This window comes from Porites lutea, chromosome 6, assembly GCF_958299795.1.
Source record: "Porites lutea chromosome 6, jaPorLute2.1, whole genome shotgun sequence".
In the NCBI taxonomy this organism is placed as follows: Eukaryota; Metazoa; Cnidaria; class Anthozoa; order Scleractinia; family Poritidae; genus Porites; species Porites lutea.
This window is the reverse complement of record NC_133206.1, coordinates 9,583,056-9,603,548: the sequence shown is the minus strand read 5'-3', so window position 1 is coordinate 9,603,548 and position 20,493 is coordinate 9,583,056. Positions and strand designations below refer to the sequence as shown.

Below are 20,493 nucleotides of genomic sequence, written 5' to 3'. Positions count from 1 at the left end.
GTTTACTGGAGTTCAACCATTTTTTGCCATTACTCAAAACCATTGAAGGATATCACGAACACTTCCGACCAATAACGACGCTCGTTTCGGATGGGACCACGTGAGCCGACCACGCGTTCATTGGTCCGATTCGACATCGGGTCGAAACGGGGGGTGTATCCAACCGACTGGGCAGGATGCCAGTCAAAATAGCAGCGCGGCAGTAGGGAAAATAGTGCAACAGCATTTTTTAACAAAAGAGGCTTTTCTCTAAGGAGTTTAAGGTCGCCTGAACCACTATATCTTAGTTTCGTATAAACAACACTTTCTTCAAATATGCTAATTGAGTTTTGTCCCTAGTTTCGTCCAATAGTGGGCTCCCACTCTCATGCACTCTGCCGGCAATAGACCTGTGTTCTCCAGGGATAACCAGAACAATAAAGGTGTCATAAGAAACTGAAAAATTACCATCTATTCAAACAAAAAGATGGCTTGTTTTTATTCAACGGCTTTTCAACTGTGGTACATCAAGAGTCCTAGTCAAAGTCGCCAACCTGGACTCGACTTACTTACTGAGCTGCTTAAACATAAGCTGCATTCTTTTAAGTAAAAGAAAAACTCGAAATACACGCCAAAAAAACTCGCGACGATTGGCGCTCACTGTGGAATGTCGAATGAGCCATCATAACCATAAAAAAGCTATGTAATGCACTGAAAACAATATTAAAATGTGTAATGACACTGAAGAAAGTGTATTTTGATACCGAGCGAGAATTCATTCATGGCTTCTATCAGATATGCTACTATTAATGTTCTTCCGAGAGAGCTTATCGCACTTTCGGTAAGATACCGTCCTTGGATTTTACTTTGCAAGTTGGCTTGAGGGCTTGGGGGGGCGGAGCGAACTGTTTACACAAGAGCTTTTTACCCAGCCTACGATTCTAATTTAATATGCTTGGCAATTTGAAAAGAAACAGCGATTATCATCAAAAGACTAAACGGTCAGGGTTAACGGTGTTCTGGCGATCCGTTACGTATGACTATTGAACACGTATGACTATGGATGACATCAAACTGACTATGAATAAATGAAAATTTAATTCAGTGTTATAGTATAATGGCATTTCCGTGGGGGAGGAGAAAACCCACTGAAAAAATTTGAATCATTTGTTTAAAATGCAAGAAAATATCTGATAGCAGTGGACTTGGCAGCTAGGACTGGCTCAAGTTAGTCCAAAAATCACCAAACGTGATCTATTTTTTTTCGTCAGGACAGCGTGCAATAATATTTAGTTTGGCTTTGAGATATCATTCTTTAATTCTTCTCACATAAATCAGCTTCGTTAAAAAAATAACAGTTGACAGCGCCAACATTTTACCCGGGAAAGTCCTTTTGAGCACATATATATAAAAAAGCACATACACAAATTAAACACCTTCTAACTAATACACATTGAGACATGATATAACTGAATTGTTCTGATGAATGAATACTTTGCGCATCATGATTATGATAAGTATCAATTTAATGGCTAAAAATAGTTAGATTATCTGCGAGTTCCTAAGAGGTTTTAAGAACAACTTGAGATAACTCCAGAAAAACTAGCGTTGCTACGGGATAGTTCGTTCAATATGAGCTTTCATTTAACTCTTAACGTTCTGTGTGTTATCAATATCTCGAAAGAAAGGTTGCTCTGAGTGTTGGAAGCTAAGAGGGTTTTTTTAGGCTGCGTCCTGAATCTAGTAGCAAGCTATATCATTGATGGCGATTTTGACACGATCACCAGAGAAGAGAGTACCATTTTAAAAATGGCTCAAAATTGAACGTTCGTTTAGAATCCGAAATGCCAATCGATACATTTTAGGCTCTACGAGGCGCTGAACGAAATTCTATACCTCACGAGGCAATCGCGGATTCACGTGTATGTGCTTGCAGGTGTATCGAGTGATTCAACTTTCTTCACCCTGCTGGGGCGCGAAGGCAGGCCCTTAACGAATGGTATGATATTCCGAGTAGAAGTATTACTGATTTTTTCATATTTTCTAAAGAGGAAACTTTTTTGGCTGAATAGTCTCGTGTGAAAGTCCCATAGCTTATAGTTATTTTGACCTTGGTACATTCTCACTCCACAATTTGTTACAGCAATATTGAGAATTGAGGACCTACACCCTCTAAAAGCTTTGACGGCGCCTTCCTTTCTGGGCGTTATCTTGATCGTCTCAAGTGCTCATTACACATACGCGCCAACTACCGCATTTTCCCGATTCAATAGCTTAAAACTGTACGAAAAATCAAGGGAGGAGCCCCAGATAAAGTAAAGGCTCTCGCTAAGGAAAACGAACAACACTAAGCCTTGGATTCTCTTGCTTCCAAGCACGACTGAGAAACGGAACTGGATTGAATAAAAACTGACGAGGTGTTGTTTGGAATAAAAAGTTGTAATCATCATTTCGCGTCTTTAGACAACAGAAACTCATGACGCACACGCAATACTGTCGCGTAAATTGGCATAGCCAAAAACTATAAGACAGTTTCAAAACATAAACAAAATCAGTATTTTTTATTTGGGTTGTCGCTTTTATCGCCAGCTCTGAAGACAACATTAAAGAAAGGACGTAACGCCTTACAACTTAGTTTGACTAGCTTTTGCCATTCCCACGCCCGCTTTAACGGAAATACGTCCATAATACACACCACTTGCAGTTGGATTTCCATCGAACAGTTTGCTTGAAGTTTGCCAATTGGTTGCGAAGTCTGGAGGCCTTTATGTGAGAGACAAAAAAATTGGCTCCGGATTTCAAAAACTCAGGACAGGAATTCTCATGAGAGTGCCCTTTTTAGACGCTCAGCCTTGCGCGATCATTTGCCTTATTCAGTAGTGCTTAGGCAAGATAGTCCGGGTAGCACTTTGGATTATCCTCGGTGCTTAGTAAACTTGACACATTCTTGACTTAACCGCCCGTCCGTAATGCTAGACTGCTTAAGGTTTAAAGTTTTTCAGGGTGCATGGGCGAGCATGTTGCGTAAGGCAGGCGAGTCAAACGCGCAAGGAGAAGAAGACTAGGGCGCGTCTTTCCATAACATGCTTGCCAGCGCGACAATCACTAGGGACTACCAAAATACTGAGTCTATGATAATCGAATAGCTGCCATCGCTGTCAATATTATAGAGCTTTGCAGATCTTGGTTATGGAATTTCAGTTATCTTGGCAAAATTCTGCAACCCTTTTAAATGACGTAACTTAATTGTTACGGCAAAATTTCTGACTGTTCTTAAAAGACTACTCACGTAGGTAATCAAGTTAACCAAGGACTTGCCAATTAACAGTGAATTAATAACGATTTCTGGCTTGTATGAGTGAAGAGAAAGTCCACTGTCAACTTCTAGGTAACTAATATCGGTACCTCATACTTAAGCTTCACAAACAAAATAAAATAACCAAAAAGTTGATCAGGGTTTTTTTTAAGTTTATTCAAACAGAATTGAATCATATCAATAACGTTAATCTTTTTATTGTATTTATCTTGTTATTCTACAATCAGTTATATGGGGTTATCTTTAATTTACAGTCAAATAAGATGCGGACATGTGAAGGAGGAAGTCTAATTTTTATGAAAATATTTTTGGTATGGGATCCTATAACAACTTTTTAACTTCCTTGTTCACCGCAGTCTTTTGTGTGCGTCATGCGGAATCAGGGGCCCAGAGTTATTATTAAAGGTTAAAGATCTTGCACATTTCTTCACGGTCGGCATCTTTGATTTTCAGCCAACTGGATCCCGACAAGGTCGTTTTGCTTATAGCGGGCAAAGTGTAAACAAAGATCGCGTTTCTTGCCATACCATTCCGCAGATAGCTAGTAGGTGGTCGTAAACTCACACGTACTTGATATTAGAGCAGCCACAGAGTCTTGTTTTCGTGTTGTGCCCTTGTTTTTAAAATGTACGCACTTGCCTAAGTAGATCATGGCCTTCGTCGGTCAAGGTCGGACTTGGATGATGAATGCACATGCGCCTTGGCGACAGAGGCCTTATTGTTAACGAAGCGATAAAGCCAATGCTCCAATTGTAGAGGAATCTCCGTGGTCACTAATAGATGTAATAAGGACATCGTGAGAATTATTCACCAAAAAGGTCGAAAAGAGGGGTTAAAAATCCTCCATATTCACGGACACTGGCGGTGAATAATTATTTTAATACAAGAGATCGAAACATCCTTTTTTCTGGAAAACGCCAATGTCCAAAGACAATCGTTTCTCGCTTACTAGAAAAGGGCGAGAGAATTGCAAGTTGTCTTTTGAATGGATTTTAAATCCATATCGGAGTCCACTATTAGCTACTATTATTGTTCATCTTTGTAAATATCATCACAATCAAAGTTCCCGAAAGAGTTTGCGGTTTCCAAAGAACCGCGGCAAAAACTGGAACGTTGTGTTCGCGTCATACTTTCTGATACAAAATATGACAACCGTAAAGTATGACCGGTTCTTAACAGTTTACTGACCCAAACGCAGTCGATAAGTTAATAAGCTTTTCACCGCATCGCACATTCATCTTGCCTTGACTGTATTCCCTCTGCGCTCAGTTCTACAGTTTTATTAAAAGTTTTAACCGGGGTCATTTTTATATTCCAGCTGAAAATTAATTTGTCGCTCCAAAAGCGTTGCTTGAAGCGATTCATTTTTTTTTTGTGACAACGTTTTTAGGGTGGGTTACGTATAAAATGCGTAGACTTTCTTGTTCAATTCACAGCAGTCTCATGTAAGCGTCGTTCCAATTATTCCCAGAATTAGCATATAATCCGGAAAACAGATCATACAGTTCTTTAGTGTCGGCAGTCTTTGATTTTGGGCAGGGCTACTTTCGGGTGCCGTCCTTTTACTTAGCAAAGAGAAAAAGTAAACAGAGTCTCATTTCTTGACATAACATTTCAAAATAATCCGTTAATAGTTGGTGGTCTTAAAATCATACTTGTATATTGGGCAGCCCTCGAGTGTTACTTCCCGTAAATGATCTAATAATAGACGCCCTCTCTTAAATAAACGCCTTATGTCTAACAACCTCCACCCATGACCACCCTCCTTCCCAAAGCGCTCTTTAAGTTGGTTTTAGAAAGAGGCCTCTCTCTAATAAACGGGTTTCTCAGACGTTTTTAAACAACAACAATCTAAACAACAATCTTATTTGTACTCACTCTTGCTCAAAAATAAATTACAACAATGAAAATATCAAAAGTAAAACTTAGAGTACTGGCTGCCTGGAATAACCACGGGGACTATTGGAGCCAGGGAGCCTGTTGACATCAGCATTATTAAATACAATTAAATTACAGGTCAGCAAGAAGACTGAAACAGAAATGCACACATAAAAATAAAAAAGAAAAAAAAAAGGAGAAGAGGAAAAACGCTATTTCCCGTCTACGCTGTGAAGGAAGTCTAAAATAGTTAAGTTAAAATAAATGAATACAAAACATGAATATAAGAAGAACTTGAAAAGGTGACAGAACTAACAAAAGACTAATATACAGGTAATTTAAGAAACAACACAACTGCTAATGAGAATGCAAGTAACTAATAATCTTTGACAAGATCGCTTTTTACTGATCCCTTGAACATAAAGACTGCGATATTAAGAAAGACAAGGTCAGGCAGTTTGACCATATTCAAGCGTTTGAAAATTAGACTAAAATGCTCACGAAATTTAATTCAGAGAACGTCATCAATCGCATTGCTCTCTTCTGTAAAATGAACAAAGGTTGGGTAGTTGAAGAATAGGTGTTACCCCAAGAAATTAAACCATAGGTTAGGAAGGGATATATTAAGGCATAATATAGTTTAACCAGAATATCTGAATTCACATAATAACGAGGTTTAGAAAGTATCCGATAATTATTTAAACTTGTTTGCGCGCTTGAGCTCCTATATCAAATAAATCGTGTTCACGTACTCCATAAAACGTGAAATAACTGAAGTAACAAGTCATAGTCGTGAACGACGGAAATGTATAAGAAGCGTGATACACGTGTAAAGCTGTTCTTTGGCTCATCGAAGCACCCGAAGTAAACGGCACCGGACGAATTTTCGAGCAAATAAAAAGTTTGACCAGACACTTCGATCATAATGAACCGTTCAACATTTTCCCTCTGTCAGCGCGTTCTGTTCACACGGAACTGCGACCGACCGGAACTGCTGAGCGACCGCAACGGAGAGTTTTTTTTCACAGATCATGATTACGTCACTGTTTTATTGATAGTTAAGTTAAGGTGACTCGACCCAGTTTTTTTTGGGGGGGTACCATCCTACTTTGAAGCTCTCTGGTATCCCCACCTTTACTTTTATTGTAAGTCTAACACACAGAATGGATAACATATAGATCATTCTACAATATAACATAAAATTTTTGGCGATCGGAGTAAATATCACGTGGTTATAATGCCACGCCCCTTTGAGGTCTGAGTCGAAAATCTGCTGTTGCCGGCATTTTTTCGTGAAAATCCCTCTCTCGGCTGCACATAGTGCGCATTAGTGCCTTACGCTGAACAGAGTTTCACCAAAATCGCAAAGACCCAATTCGAGAAATTCAGCGGTTTCCAAATTTAGGTCATAATTTATGCGAAAATGATAAGCAAACTTTACACGGATTATACCTAATAAACTATGAGATTCATCTCTTTATTTTGGGCATCGTTATAACAGATGGGTCCTTGCAAGTCAGCAAAACGCTTTAGGGCCTTGTAAATGCGCGCGATTTCGAGCAAAGCAAACATATAGAAATTATAGTTTTCGCTATTTGTTGACGTTTGTCAGCGTTTAAGAGTCCTTCTCACGAAAAAAGCATTTTCTTAAAAATTCGTAGTTTTTTTTCCTTCAAATTTTTTCAGGGCCACAATTGATTAACTAACTACCCGGACTCTGAATTTCATGGTCATTGAAAAACTGTGACATTATCTTCTATAAGCCCAAACTTGAGTAAACATTGAAGATTTTTAGCGTTTTAGCTGAGTTTGTGCTTTGGGACTTGTCTATTGTTTCTAGTCTGTCATTATACAGCATTCTTGTTCAGCACGCGTGCAATGACCACGCTTGGCTGACTTCCGAATGCTTACGATAAAAGTAACCACGCGCCTTTGCCGTACACAAATTTGGACGGCCATGGTGCTCACGCCGTAGTCTGCGTACCCTGCGACGGCCGACGTATATTTGCTTGTCTCCACCCGAAAAGTAAGTTTTGGGGTGGAGCGAGAGAAGCGACGACCGGAAATGCAGGGGCACCCAATGGAACTTTTTCTCAAAACATGTGTTCTTCAGGCAAATTTTTGCTGGCTGGGAGATGTGGAAGAAATAATATGCCATTGGGAAGGACAGTGTTGCTGGGTAAAAGACAATTCAGGATGTCTGAGGGTCTGAGGGGATTTGATGTCTAAAACAGCTGGTATGTGCTATTTGTCAGTAACGCCTTTTCCCCCTTCCCCTCCAACCTCGACTGAAGGGGTGAATTTCGCCCTTCGGCCATACCCATTTTTCTACTACCCCCCCCCCCCCCCCCCCCCACACACACACACTGAAGGTCTTAATTTTGCCTTAGAACCACATCTAATATTAGTCAGGTTGCAGGTTGTAAGTGCACCTCGCTGGCTGGGAACTCTTCCATCAGTCTTGCTGCGCGAGTGAGGAGCAGATAAACCTTTTTCAGCAATCTGCCAAAATTCTTAAAATGGCTTCAGAAAGCCTTATTCATGCTTTGTTGTTGTTTTTAGGTCTTTTTCTCAAAATTTCCCTTTGGGTGCCCCTGGAAATACGTCTGTGCCCGCAGGCTACAGAAATAAATTTGTACCCAAAGCAGTACACCAGAGCATGCGCCCAGTCCCTCCAAAGAACGTCTTACCCTGGTTGCTCGAAAATTTGTCGAGTTAAACGTTCAACTGAATTTGATGCAAACTAGTTTTCTTGTCTATACAACTGTAGCTCATAAATGTTATTAAACCTAAACGTTTTATGTTTTCTTTGCTATCCCTCACACAACCTCTTACATAGTGAATATATCATTTATTTCCCGCTACAGACGAAGGTAAGGAGATAAGCCATAGTAACGAGGTAGTTTATTGCTGTGGTATTGAAGAAAGCTTACAAAACGATGAAATTACACGGAATCAAACAAGATAAAAGAAAGTGAGTTTGTTTTATTCAGTCAATCAAATTTCTTAACAACAGCCCTTGTTTTCTACAATTTGTGTTAATATTTCCCCGCTCGTTCCCATGAAAATATTGTTCTAAATCGTTTTCGTGATCGTTCTTGCTTCTCAGTAGGTATTAATTTTAAGAGATTAGTCATCTTTTTCTCACAATAAGTCTTCCCACTTACTATCCCTTCTCGCCAGTCTCTGCCAATCAAGATCTAGAGAACAAAAATACAATTTAACTCACGTTTGATGAGGAGAACCACTTCAAGGTAAAAGTAAAACGTACGGTGTATCAAGCCGCACAATAACCTACTTCGACGCCTGCCCAAGGGTACACCTCTACCGTTAGTCACCTTTTGATTGATAGTATTGTTTAGTGTTGCAGATATGTCAACCGACCAGAATAACGTCTTTTCAACGTTCAAGACGACGTCAAAAGTAACAACCACTCAGATAAATTTGCTCTCTTTCAATGCTCTAACCTGATATCTCCAAAGGCCAGACAGATGTTAAAAGGTACAAAGTTTGAAAACAAAAGCAATGTTGAGATTGCTGTTATGTTGACGTCCGTCAACGTTATCTTTGCTAAGTGTACCAGGACACATTGCAACTCGCGGTAACGTGTCCTTTCTTATGCAAAACAGGAAAATGTATATGGATATGGGATACAACTTAGATAAGACTAGTCCTCACTAGGGATGCAAGCCGTAAGTATAAGCTTAAGAGTTAAGATTCACGTTTACGCCGAAAGGCAAACGTGAATTTGTACCATGTGACCAAGTTTTCCCCTTAATTGTCGTTTACCGTTTATTACTTCTGCTCAAATATAAGTAGTTTCACAACAGCTTTATCCATAAGAATTGTTCTGGACAGTTTTTCTCTGCCTATTTTCAGAAATTCCCAACTTGAATCCGACGTTAGCGGTTAGCCGTAAACGTGAATCTTAAACCCCATTTACACGCGCTAAAAAATCGGCACGGCACGCCAAATTTTTGGTAGCGTGCCTCGTTTACCTGTGCCGAGACTACCTCTAAAATTTTGAGCACTGGTTCCACATTACATTTGGGACCGATACGTTTACACGTCGAAAACAGGCCATTTGCACTATGGCGTCATTTTACTACTACGACCAGAATCCTTTTCGTTTTTTCTTTCATATTTAAATTTGGTAATCCCAGAGCGGTTTAAATAGCAAAAGCCTTAATTTGCACAAGAAAGGAAAACCATAAAGGATTCTGGTCGTAGTAGTAAAATGACGTCATCGTGCAAATGGCCTATTGGGAGTGCCGTGCCTTAAAATCGTCATCACGGTGCCAAAAATTTGGCGTGCCGTGCTTATTTTTTACCGCGTGTAAATGGGGTTTTAATCTCTCTAATATGTCATGGCCGTCCTTAATAACGCAATAGTGCTCATCCTTATACTTGTGCTTGCATTGTGCTTGCGTCGTTAGTCGGAACAGGTTTTTAAGCCATAGAATAGATGGAAAGAGAATAGAAAAATTAGCCAGAAAACAAATTTTGAGATGACTGACACACAAGGCTAAGATTTTTTGGGAGTGGGAATATCTGAAAATTGATATGGACTTGAAAGGCGTACGGCGTGCGCGCAGTCCATGGACTTTTATAAACCCCTATAAAATCTTATTGGTGGGAGTTAAAAAGCAAAAAATTAGCAAACGGACCATTTTCAATGCTCTTTTAATCTGCGTTTTTTTATTGTTGTATTCCATGTTTTAACAAGAGAAAGGTCACGTGATCGCGTGTTTATTATTGTCCTTTTATTCTTATTCGTTACATTTATTAGATCTTAACTGAATCAGCGTCAATTTTTTTAGGAAAAGGTTGTTTATACAACGACAACAAAGACTTCCCTCATTGAAGAATTATGGGGGAAATGGGTCGCCTTTGCCAGAGGTTTAGAGGTGTTTTCACTTACATGTTAATGCATTTTTTATTCCTTCTCCCAGTTTGCTTCCTTTTTTTCAGTGTCATTCCTGACGGACATTCACATCTGACTTCAGTTGGTGTATACAGACACAAATGACTGCACCCTCCGTTATTTCGACGACAGGGATTGAAACCTAAAAGAACGATAAGAGAAGCAATTGAAAAGCCAGTATGGTTGACCTTTTTCGTTGGGGCGAATAAATTCCTGCAGTAAGAAGAAGAAGTCCCCCGTCTTAGAAAGCTTTTTCATACATTATTTTATTCTTTCTAACTCGTTTTATATATTCTATATATCTTTAATGTCTTTCATTGTTGTCTAGTCCATCTGCTAGAACCTTTTAATGTAAATGTGTCTTTCCTTCCCCTCATAAAATGGCAGATCAGGCGAGAGAGCCAGAGGAGTCCGAGTCTTCCCTTTACTCCCCTTCATGTATCAGGCAGATGGAAAGTTTTTTTTTTTTTTCAACTCAAAGGGATTACGTCGCGCTATTTGCGATCTTTTCAAAAGCTAAAACGGTCCGAAAAAATTGAATTCTAAAAATAATGGTCCAGTATTTGTCTTTCAGATTATTTAGGTACTGAAACTATTTCCTGTCGTCTGTTCCTAAAGATGGCAAGAATAAACTTGGACTGAAACTTGAATAGCGGAAAGTTTTAATGCCACGGCTTTAAAAATCATATATTATGGTGGTACCCATTGAGAATTGGTTACGAGCAACTCACAATCATAGACAAAAAAATCTCAAAGTCGCTTCAGTCTTATTATTCCACCATATTTTGAAGACCAAATCGTGGCTCGAATGCGGCTCTAACATTCGGATGTGACCGGGCATTCTACGCGACGCTCAATTTTTTTTTGGTTTGTGCTCCCCGACGACATTTGTTAGATATTTTCTTCGCAAGTAATGACTTCACCATAGAATTGACTGAGATAGCAAAATCTTCGTTACATGGCCCCTTTTACCAACTTCTTTCGTCAATAGTTAACACCTAAAAGCCACATAAAACGTCCATGTAAAGGCATAAAAATGACACGCGTTATATGTTGCCTTTTAACCACGGGGGTGGATGGATGAAGGGCGGTGGAAGGTACTGGCTTCAACAGTGTATACATTTGGACCCTCCTTAGCAATACTTCCTGGACTGACGCCCCTGATTATTAAACGCGTAACATTTTTACCATAGACTGTGAAGGGAAAATCACACACAATTCTAATCATCTCAAATAAGTCGATTAGTCTAACCGTTTACTCTCTTGACATTGACAGCTTTTATCCCCAACAGACCGTGTACTCCGCCCATGATTGTCTGTCTTTCATTACCCGTTCGTTTGTTGCAACTCTCAATCGCCAGTCTACCCCGGTCTGTCCAATAAAGTCGGTCATTTAGTAAAGTTAATCCAAATACATGAGACAGTTTTTGATCCAGAACTATTCTTCGATTACGTCCGTCCAAATTCATCTCCTCAATTTTGTCCAGCCTAGCATCAGCCCAGTAGACCTTCTTATGGTGAAAATCAATTGTTATGCCGTTAGGCCATGCCACCGATGTGTTCACCAAAGTGACGCGAAGACTACCATCCAGTCCTGCTCGTTCGATTTTAGGGTGTTTTCCCCAATCAGTCCAGAACATATAACTGGAAAGGAAAAAAAGACTTTACACAGCATGCGAAAAGGCTATTTGATACTAAATGAAAATGTAACTTTCTTCACATCAATGGCTATTTTTTCCTTCTAGCTCTGAAAAACAGGAGTTTCCTTGACGCGAATCGCTTGTCTTTCATAACATCATTTTTTCTTTCTTTTGTGAGTTTTCAAGCCATCAAGGCAAAAAAACAGCCTTACATCTGCGTTTCATAAGGGTTCTGCAGAAACCGTTAAACTTGACTTCATCTATCCCTCCGTTGCTGAAAGCTTTGGTTAAACAGAATAGTAAAAGAATGGCTCACCCGCGAGTGTAGTCTAATGCAATTGCCCTGGGCTCGTCAAGGTGGTCGTTGATAAGAACTTTCCTTGAGGAACCATCCAGCCTGCTGACTTCAATTCGATCAGTGTCTGTGCTTGTCCAATATATGTTCCGTGCCACCACGTCGACAGCCAAACCATGACAATATCTGACATTAATACCTGCTATAAGCTGCACACCTAAAAAAGACAACCAATCACATGTAAGATGATTGCCTCATACGAGCTTAGCAAGAGCTCTAGCTACTGTAGCTCTTCTGAGCGCTAGACCCCTTCAAAAGAGCACATAGGATCGAATACCGCTTTGAAGTCAGATCTTTCTTTTAAGTTAAATACTACATGTTTCATTCTCCCTGCACGTTCGATGTTGGTCCGGAAAGGATTTTCCTAACAATCTTTTTACGTGACTAGAGAAACACAAACAACAAAGGCAGCAAAAGCAAATGCGTAGCTTAAGTTGAACAATAACAACTACAGCTGGTTGGAAAAATTGTTCATTGATCTATTTCAGCCCCAACCCGGCAGGCCAAAGTCTGATTCAGCCCCTCCTGGAGCCATTTGAGCACCATTTAAGCCAAAACAGCCCAGTCAAAAGGCTATTCTAGCTCTTAGGTCCAAATCAGCCCTAGGTAATTGGACTGTATTGGCCCTGATTCAAGGGAGCCAAATTAGACTTAAAAACAGGACTGTATATTATTTTACTCACCGAAACAGCCCCTTTTTTTAGGGCTAAAACAGATCTTTGTAATTTACAGTGTTCCAGCCCACTAATTGATTCAGGAGTACATGAAACTTGTAAAAAAATTCTGGTTTATATAGGGAAACGTCGGTAGAAAAAAGTAGGGAACTGACTGAACTAGCAACCATGTTTCATGAAGAAAAAGCTTCAAAATTTGACATCCACATCTAATGAATACCTGTCCCATCCGTTTTCGCTCGTTTGATTTCAAAAGCCTCAACGTCACTCCAATAAATAAACTTATCCACTGGATCAAAATCAATGGCAACTGCATGCTGGATCCCAGGAACTGGCACAACCACATCAGCAGGATCAGGTGTGTCTAGGGACATGCGTTGCAGACTTTTCTTTCTCGCAAAAAATAAGAGGCGGGAAGGATCTGTAGAGAACATCACTTTTACCTTAATAAAGCAGATCCGGGAAAACTACCGGAAATTATTACAGTTGTGGATCATTAGCCTTGACATAACTCAGTCCATGATAAAGAAAAATGCGATATCTGTGGCGATAAAAACGTTTAAGCTGCCAAAGACATACCCTGCGAGCAGTGGTTTCTCCAGGCCGGACGCTCTGCTATCAAGAGAGAGAAACCACTGCGAGCGACCGTATACTTTGCCATTGAGCATGCGCGTCCACGTTGCGCCTACGTCAATACACCAAACGACACCACTTCCTGTTGTTTCTTGGGAACAATTATGAAGCTTACGAGAGTGCCGCGCTCGGCCGGAAAAAGGCACCCAAAACTTCACTCCAAAAGTGAATTCGCGTTGCTTCACCTTGTTCAATTTGTCAAATGTTTCAAAATTTTCTGTAGTTTAATTCTAAAGGAATGAATCTAAGGTCAGAAAAAAGAAAAAAAAATAAATCGTTTTCTCCCGTTAATGTCCCTCATAAAACGTAAAATTAGGACGTTTCACGTCGTAGTCTTGCAACAAATGCAAAGAAATGAACAAAAACACGTGATGTACGTACGAAGTTATTGTTTTGCAGTGCAAATGCGCGTGAGCCTTAACTTTTTTTAAAACAGGTTTTACATCTTCAAAGTTAATTTATCCATCCATGGTGCTGGTCGGCGGCTCGATGAAAAAAGCAAACAGTCTCTCGCAGTGGTTTCTCTCCGTAACGTAGCGTCCGGCATGGAGAAACCACTGCTCACTGGTATAACAAAGTCAGAGAGAAGCAGGCAAAAGATCAATATCTTGCAAGAAAATATCGACAAATTTTATTCATTCCCTAGTACAAACTTCATGACTAGACAAAGGATGTGAATTAAGAGGCAGAGTTTCCCCAAGAACTGTATCAAAAAAGGAATTAAATACTTTATCTCATTAAAAGGAAAAATGTCGACACATACATGTGCACCTCTTTTGCCTTTTTCCAGCTTTTTTTCTTTCTTTAAGTATCATCCCGGTCGGACATTCACATCTGACTCCAGTTGGTGTGTATAGACACAAATGACTGCACCCTCCGTTGTTATGCTCACATGGGTTGGAACCTAGAAATGTAGGGGAAGATGAATGAGAAATTAAATGCAACGAAGGTCATCACAGGTTCGCCGGTACCCTGACCCTGCAGACCCGTGTCTTTAACTGACGTGATCTAGTTGCATTTAATTTCTTCAATCCGCGGTTTCAACAAGTGAAATTCACATATTCATCATATCATAATGAGAAACTGCTATCTGATTTACTGGCAAAAAAACAAGTCGACTACAAGTCATGGGAGAGTACTGTGTCGCTGGGAATTTCGTTTTTTGGAATTAAAAGGAAATTTACTCCTATTAGCTAAAACGCCAAAACGAGGTCTGTCCGAAAGGGTAGTCGATTTACAAATGAACTGTGCGAATAAAAATAATCTGTCATAAGCTAAGTATGATCGTCCGGGTGAAAAATTCCTCTTGAAATGACTCCAACCCTACAAAAAAATAACCTGCTTGGCAGTTTTTGTAAAGCAACGATCTTCAGTGTAATATCGACGTTCCTTTTATTTTTGGTGCTGGTAACTACTACCGTTACTTGGTTGCTTAACAGTCAGAAACAAATCAAATCAACCAAACTGTAACACACACAAAACAAAACAGCCTTACCAAGAGGGAGATCAAGATTGACAGCCTTCAATCCCATCAAATCAGGTACACTATCAATGATCACGTTTCTATTGTTACCAGTCTTTTTGTTGACACTCTCTATGGCACGTCTTTGCCAATCTGTCCAAAACAAACGATCTCCTAACGCAGTAAATCCAAACACATGTGGCAGTTTATTGTCAAGAATTACTCTACGGTTGCTTCCATCAAGGTTCATGATTTCAATTTTGTCCAACTTGGCATCAGCCCAGTAGAGTTTTTGTTCGTGGAAATCAATGGTAATGCCGTTAGGCCAAACCACCGATGTCTTCACCAAAGTAATACAATGACTACCATCCAGTTCTGCTCGTTCAATCTTTGGATGTTTTCCCCAATCAGTCCAGAACATGTACCTGCCAGAGAAACAGAATTTACGTTTTCACTGTATAAACCTGAGAAGAAAGGTTAGAAGCGGGGTTTTGGCCAGTCGAAAAATAACGTTAATATGTGCCTTGAAATTGTGTGATCAGTCTTTTCAGATACATGTAGTCTTTTAATTATCACGATTTATTTGTGACGAACACTTAGCCAAGCTTAGCTCCAGCTTGTTTTGCTGTGTTCCTGAGTGTGTATTCTCAGTTAGTGTCATAATAAGCATTTCATTTCAGTACGTATAGCATCTTAAGGATCTGATCAGCATAGCAGTGTCTAATCCTGTATTCGAGGTCACTAGACTAATATTGAAACCTCGGGGATGTCTTACGAATTGCTTAATAGGAGTGTCAAAAAAGTCCCTTATTAGTAGCACAATGACGGAAATGCAATGCAGTTTCATTAGCGGTTAGAACACCAGTGCGATATTGAGAAAAAGAACGAGTTTTTGAACAAAGTTCACTCGGTGTGCTTAAGACCTCATCATTTATCAGAGAAGTGTTTAAGTAAAACTATTGTGACCGTAGACTCATAATAACCAGCTTACCCGAGAGAAGGGTGCAGTGTTATTGCTCTTGGCTCGTCTAGGTCTTCAGAGATGACGATCTTTCTCGACGAACCATCCAACCTGCTGACTTCAATTCGATCTGTGCCTGTGTCAGTCCAGTACAAGTTCCGCGCCACCCACTCGACTGCAAGACCATCAGGATGACTAACGTCGTTGATTATGACTTGCACACCTAACAAAGGTAATCAAACAAACACAAAAAGCATGCCACTCATGAAGCTAGAAATGGCTCTGCTTCAGCTGCATGCCAAGGGTTAGCTGAGGCCCGTTTATATGGAGTTAAGTTGTACGAGCCAGACGGGTGACCCTACTAGCCGAGTTAAATTTAGCGACAGTTCATTTGAGTTCAACCCTTTGCCAGAGCCAATGGCGCTTGGGTCAATCTGGTCCCGAAAGCCTTCGTTACCCTTGTCCAGCGGAACGGGCATCCTTGGTGCTGACCAAAAGGATTGCAGCCTCTGGGAACGAGATTGCGTCTTGTCAAAAAGCATTGCTTGCGCATGCTTTGATTGATTGGCAGGGTTGACCAGGCTGGGCGCACTCTGCACTTTATTTGAGTGTCAATGTATTTACATAGACAGGACCGCCATTTTACGTGGTCATCTGAGCCACCCGAGGGTGTAGCCATTTCAGGGCAAAGGCCATACCATCAATTTCCATTTAGTTTAAGTCCCTGAGTATTGGTACCGCCCAGAGAGAATCGAGCCCTCAGTCTCCCGCTTTGCAAGACAAGTGTTCTACCCGGCTGAGCTAATCCTGCCGCGGTTAGACAAGAGTGTTTTTATGGAGAAAAGTTGGCACGGAAAGGAGGGCGACCCTACCATCACAAAAGGATGACTCAGCTAGGGGCGTCACCCTTTTAGCCGAGCCGACACTTTGTGACAAATTCATGTTTACGTTTTGCCAAGTTCTGTGAGGAAAACGTAGGAAAAGTTAGGGTTGTTCGATCAGTTAGGCGAGTGACCCTTACTTCTACCTGCTGGAACAACGTTTCTTAATGTAAACGGGACCTAGTACAATGCATCTAACAGGAATTGTCTGCCCCTTAGTAGGAGGTTCTGTTGAAGCCAAAATTAAATAAACTTTCAGGAAGAGGGCAGAATGCAAATTGTAACAGTAAGCGCCAAATGAACCTGATTATTTCAATCGAGGCCCGTGGCAAAACTTATAAAATGCAACGTGTAGCCCTACCTGTTCCATCCATTTTGGACCTTTTAATTTCAAGCTTTTCGTCATCGCTCCAATAGACAAATTTATCCACAGGATCAAAATCAATCGCCATTGCATGGCGCAGACCAGAAACTGGCATAACAACATCAGTGAAGTCGGGTGTGTCAAGTGAAATACGTCGTATATCCACTTTACGTGCCAATAATAGGAAGTGTACAGGACCTGTAACAAAATGAATCTAAATGAAGTACTGGAAGTTGTGCCTTTCACCTATTACAACTGAAATTTGGCCATCATGGTAGGAGACCAGAAACTGGCATGACAACATCAGTGAGGTCGGGTGTGTCCAGGAATATGCGGCGCAAATTCCCTTTTCCTTAACCAGTATCAAAACATGCACGGGACCTGCGAAGTAGGCCGAAGCAATAGCTAGGCTTTGATAGATCGTGCTGCCAAAAATAGCATAATATGCTACTAGGAGTGTTCGTATATTTCTAAAACTAAATCTATTTTCTGCAATTTATGCTCATTTTAGCAAAAAATGCAGAAATTATGCTTCTCCCCCAAATTACTTTAAATTTGGTAAGAACGCCTCAGTAACTATGCAACAAACATGGTAGCTGGCAAACACATTTATTTTATTTACATCTAGAAACTTTAAGAGTGCATAATTCCCAAATTAGATTTTGGTTCGTCTCATGAAAAGTTCGACGTTTGTCCTAGGCTACAGAGTACTTCTTGAAGCCCCCCTTCATAGATAAAACTGTTTCCCTTTGACAATAATAATGCGTTCTAGTTTTATTCATCCCTGAAACGTTTGTGCCTCTTTAAATTTCTGTTTGAACCGAAGTTATTGGTGAAAAGTTGTAGACTTAACTAACATGACGGAACCATCTTCAAACAAGAGATGTTCTAACACAAAAAATGGTGAGTCTATAAAAAAAGTCTCAAATACTTAACTTGATTTCTTAAAATTCTATAATGCGTGTTGTACTCCGAAGGAAAAAACATCAAGCGCTGGAATGCGAATTTAAATAAACGCAGATGAGGTGCATGTAACCAAGAAACCGCTTTCAAAGTTTCCGCCGCCTACCTTGCTCACAAGTCTTGTTGTCAGGTAAAAGCTTCACGCCAGTCGGGCAGGCACATGATTTACCACGATTATTAAGCAAGCATAAATCACTGCATCCTCCATTAGTACTTGAACTGCAGGGATTTTTACCTAAAAAGAGTGCATAAAATTTGTTGCCACTATTTCTGGGAGTGATCACAGACATGATGCATACTGATTGAAAAAATCTAGCTTTCAAAGCTTAAGTGGTATCCTCCTATCTTTTAGCGTGAAGTGAATGGGGAAATGGGTTACCCCAAGAATGGGTTAAAATATTATAGATCAAGAAGAAAAACGAGTACTTTCACCAAATTCTCTTTTTTGTTTGTAACCTTCGATCACAACTCGTTATTCGATGAATGGTCTTTATTTCTCTTTTATATGCTGTGCCAGGTCCCTGGACAATGATGCATAGAAGGCTTACTTACGGAGCAAATTACTTGACGGATGTAAGACAGGCAAGGCTGACAAAAATGGTATTTGTTTCACATTTTGTCCGCTATGTAGTATGATAAATCAAAACCGTCCTTCGTTCTATAAAATCAATACGTTGAAAAATGTGAATTTTTCGACGTAAAGTACACAATCTTTCACCAAGAAAATGACAGTCAAAGTGAATCGACAACAGGTTCGCTAGCCTGAGAAAACAGCCGACATTTGGCGACGCTACCACTGGTTTCTCCGCCACCTGACGTCTGAGAACCAAGCGCAGAAATTCTATACCGATCACGCGTCACTACCCAGATCTGGGTACTACTTCTGATTGGTCGTGCCGCGTGGGAAATTTGATTCAACTAATCAGAAGCACTACTCAGATCTGGGTAGTGACCATCCTCGGAGACCCAGAGGCAGTCAGTCGAGCCGGGAGAAAAGGCGCGACGAAAGTTTTCAAGCATGGGCGGAAGAGCCCCTGGGTACCGACTCTCACCGGACCATTTCCAAACGGTCAAGGGAATGCTGGCTCCTAATTGGGCACAAAAAATGCTTTGTATTATTGTGTCCAATCGGCGAACAGTTTTCGTGAGTTCGTACACGACTTCTATTATCTTGCCACAGTTGCCCGGTTCGTTCACCAAGCTTTCCTAACCAGAAACGAAGAAACTACCGATGAGTTAAAAAACGTTTCGGATGCTATCAGCAAGAGCAATTCATTTTGCACTGAGAAAATTCTGTTTCTGACGGATCACAATGTATCGTAAATAATAGGAAGTTTAAGATGTTGCGGCGACGAGAAAGTAAAAAAAAGCAATAGCTTGAGCGCTTACCATTTGTAAGGAAATTTCGGTAAAAAGTTTCTGACAAATGGTACTGGACTTGAAAACGTTTCCGAAAAGACGAATGAGTTAGAGTTGTACCATTACAAAACACCAGATAACGAGTGGGCCTGGGTTGAAACAAATCACTCTCCGCCTCAAGACACGCCAGGCACTGACCAGACAAATGGTACCAAATATTTTGGTCGTATCGGTAAAAACGGGAAAAAGGTAATACCTCATAAGCAAGAGACTATAAAGGGGACAGAGAGGCCATCCCCCATATACACCCTATTCCATAGGTAATTCGTCTCGAGTTATTTTTAGAATCGGGATAAAGTTACCTCGCGCGAGGCGTGGATGTTTCGTGGAGGTTTCGCATGACCAAACGCCGTGCAAAACATGTCGGGCGAGAGGCAATGAAAGCGTAAAAAGATCGAGAGCATTCCTGAATATTGAAGCGAAATGAGTCGGCGCTCACCTGGGAAAAAGGAATCGCTGGACTCTTGAACCCTTGAAATCAGTTTAACTCGAAGTTGTCGTAACCTCAGTGCTTTAATAAAATGAGAAATTTCGCCGGTCTATTGAAACCGGTCGTTTGTACAATTTAGGGAGTTTAAGATCCAACGACGCGGACGACAACTAGAACGTCAAAAAAACAATAGGTTTAATTAGCAAAACAACAACTTCGCACGTGCAACACACTTTTTTGTTCATTTCTTTCCCGTTTTTGCACGACTACGACGTGAAAATGCCTAATTTCGCGTTTTATAGAGGACGTAAATAAGCAACGACGAAATTTTATTTCTCTTTCTGAGCTTGAATATGGTCCCTTGAAATTCAGCTTTAGGAGGGTTCGCCTACAATTGACTAAGTAAGTGGGTAGGAATAATCGCTATAAAGACTGAAAAAAATAAACATCAAACCAGAAATTGCTCTCTTCAAACTGTAAATTATAAATGATCCTGAGAGAATATTCAGTGTGTTAAGGATTTCCCTGCTCTACTGTTAGCTCTATACAAGAGAGGAAGGGCGATTCTTTTTTAATTTCGGTTTCGCTAACACAGCTTTCGCAGAAATCTCGCT

General features: G+C 40.4%; 1 pseudogene; it reads right to left on the bottom strand.

Annotated features, from left to right (window-relative positions):
* Window positions 1-8,138: 8,138 nt before the first annotated feature.
* The window catches only part of LOC140941636 (low-density lipoprotein receptor-related protein 6-like), a 24,066-nt pseudogene continuing 11,711 nt past the window's right edge, over window positions 8,139-20,493 (bottom strand).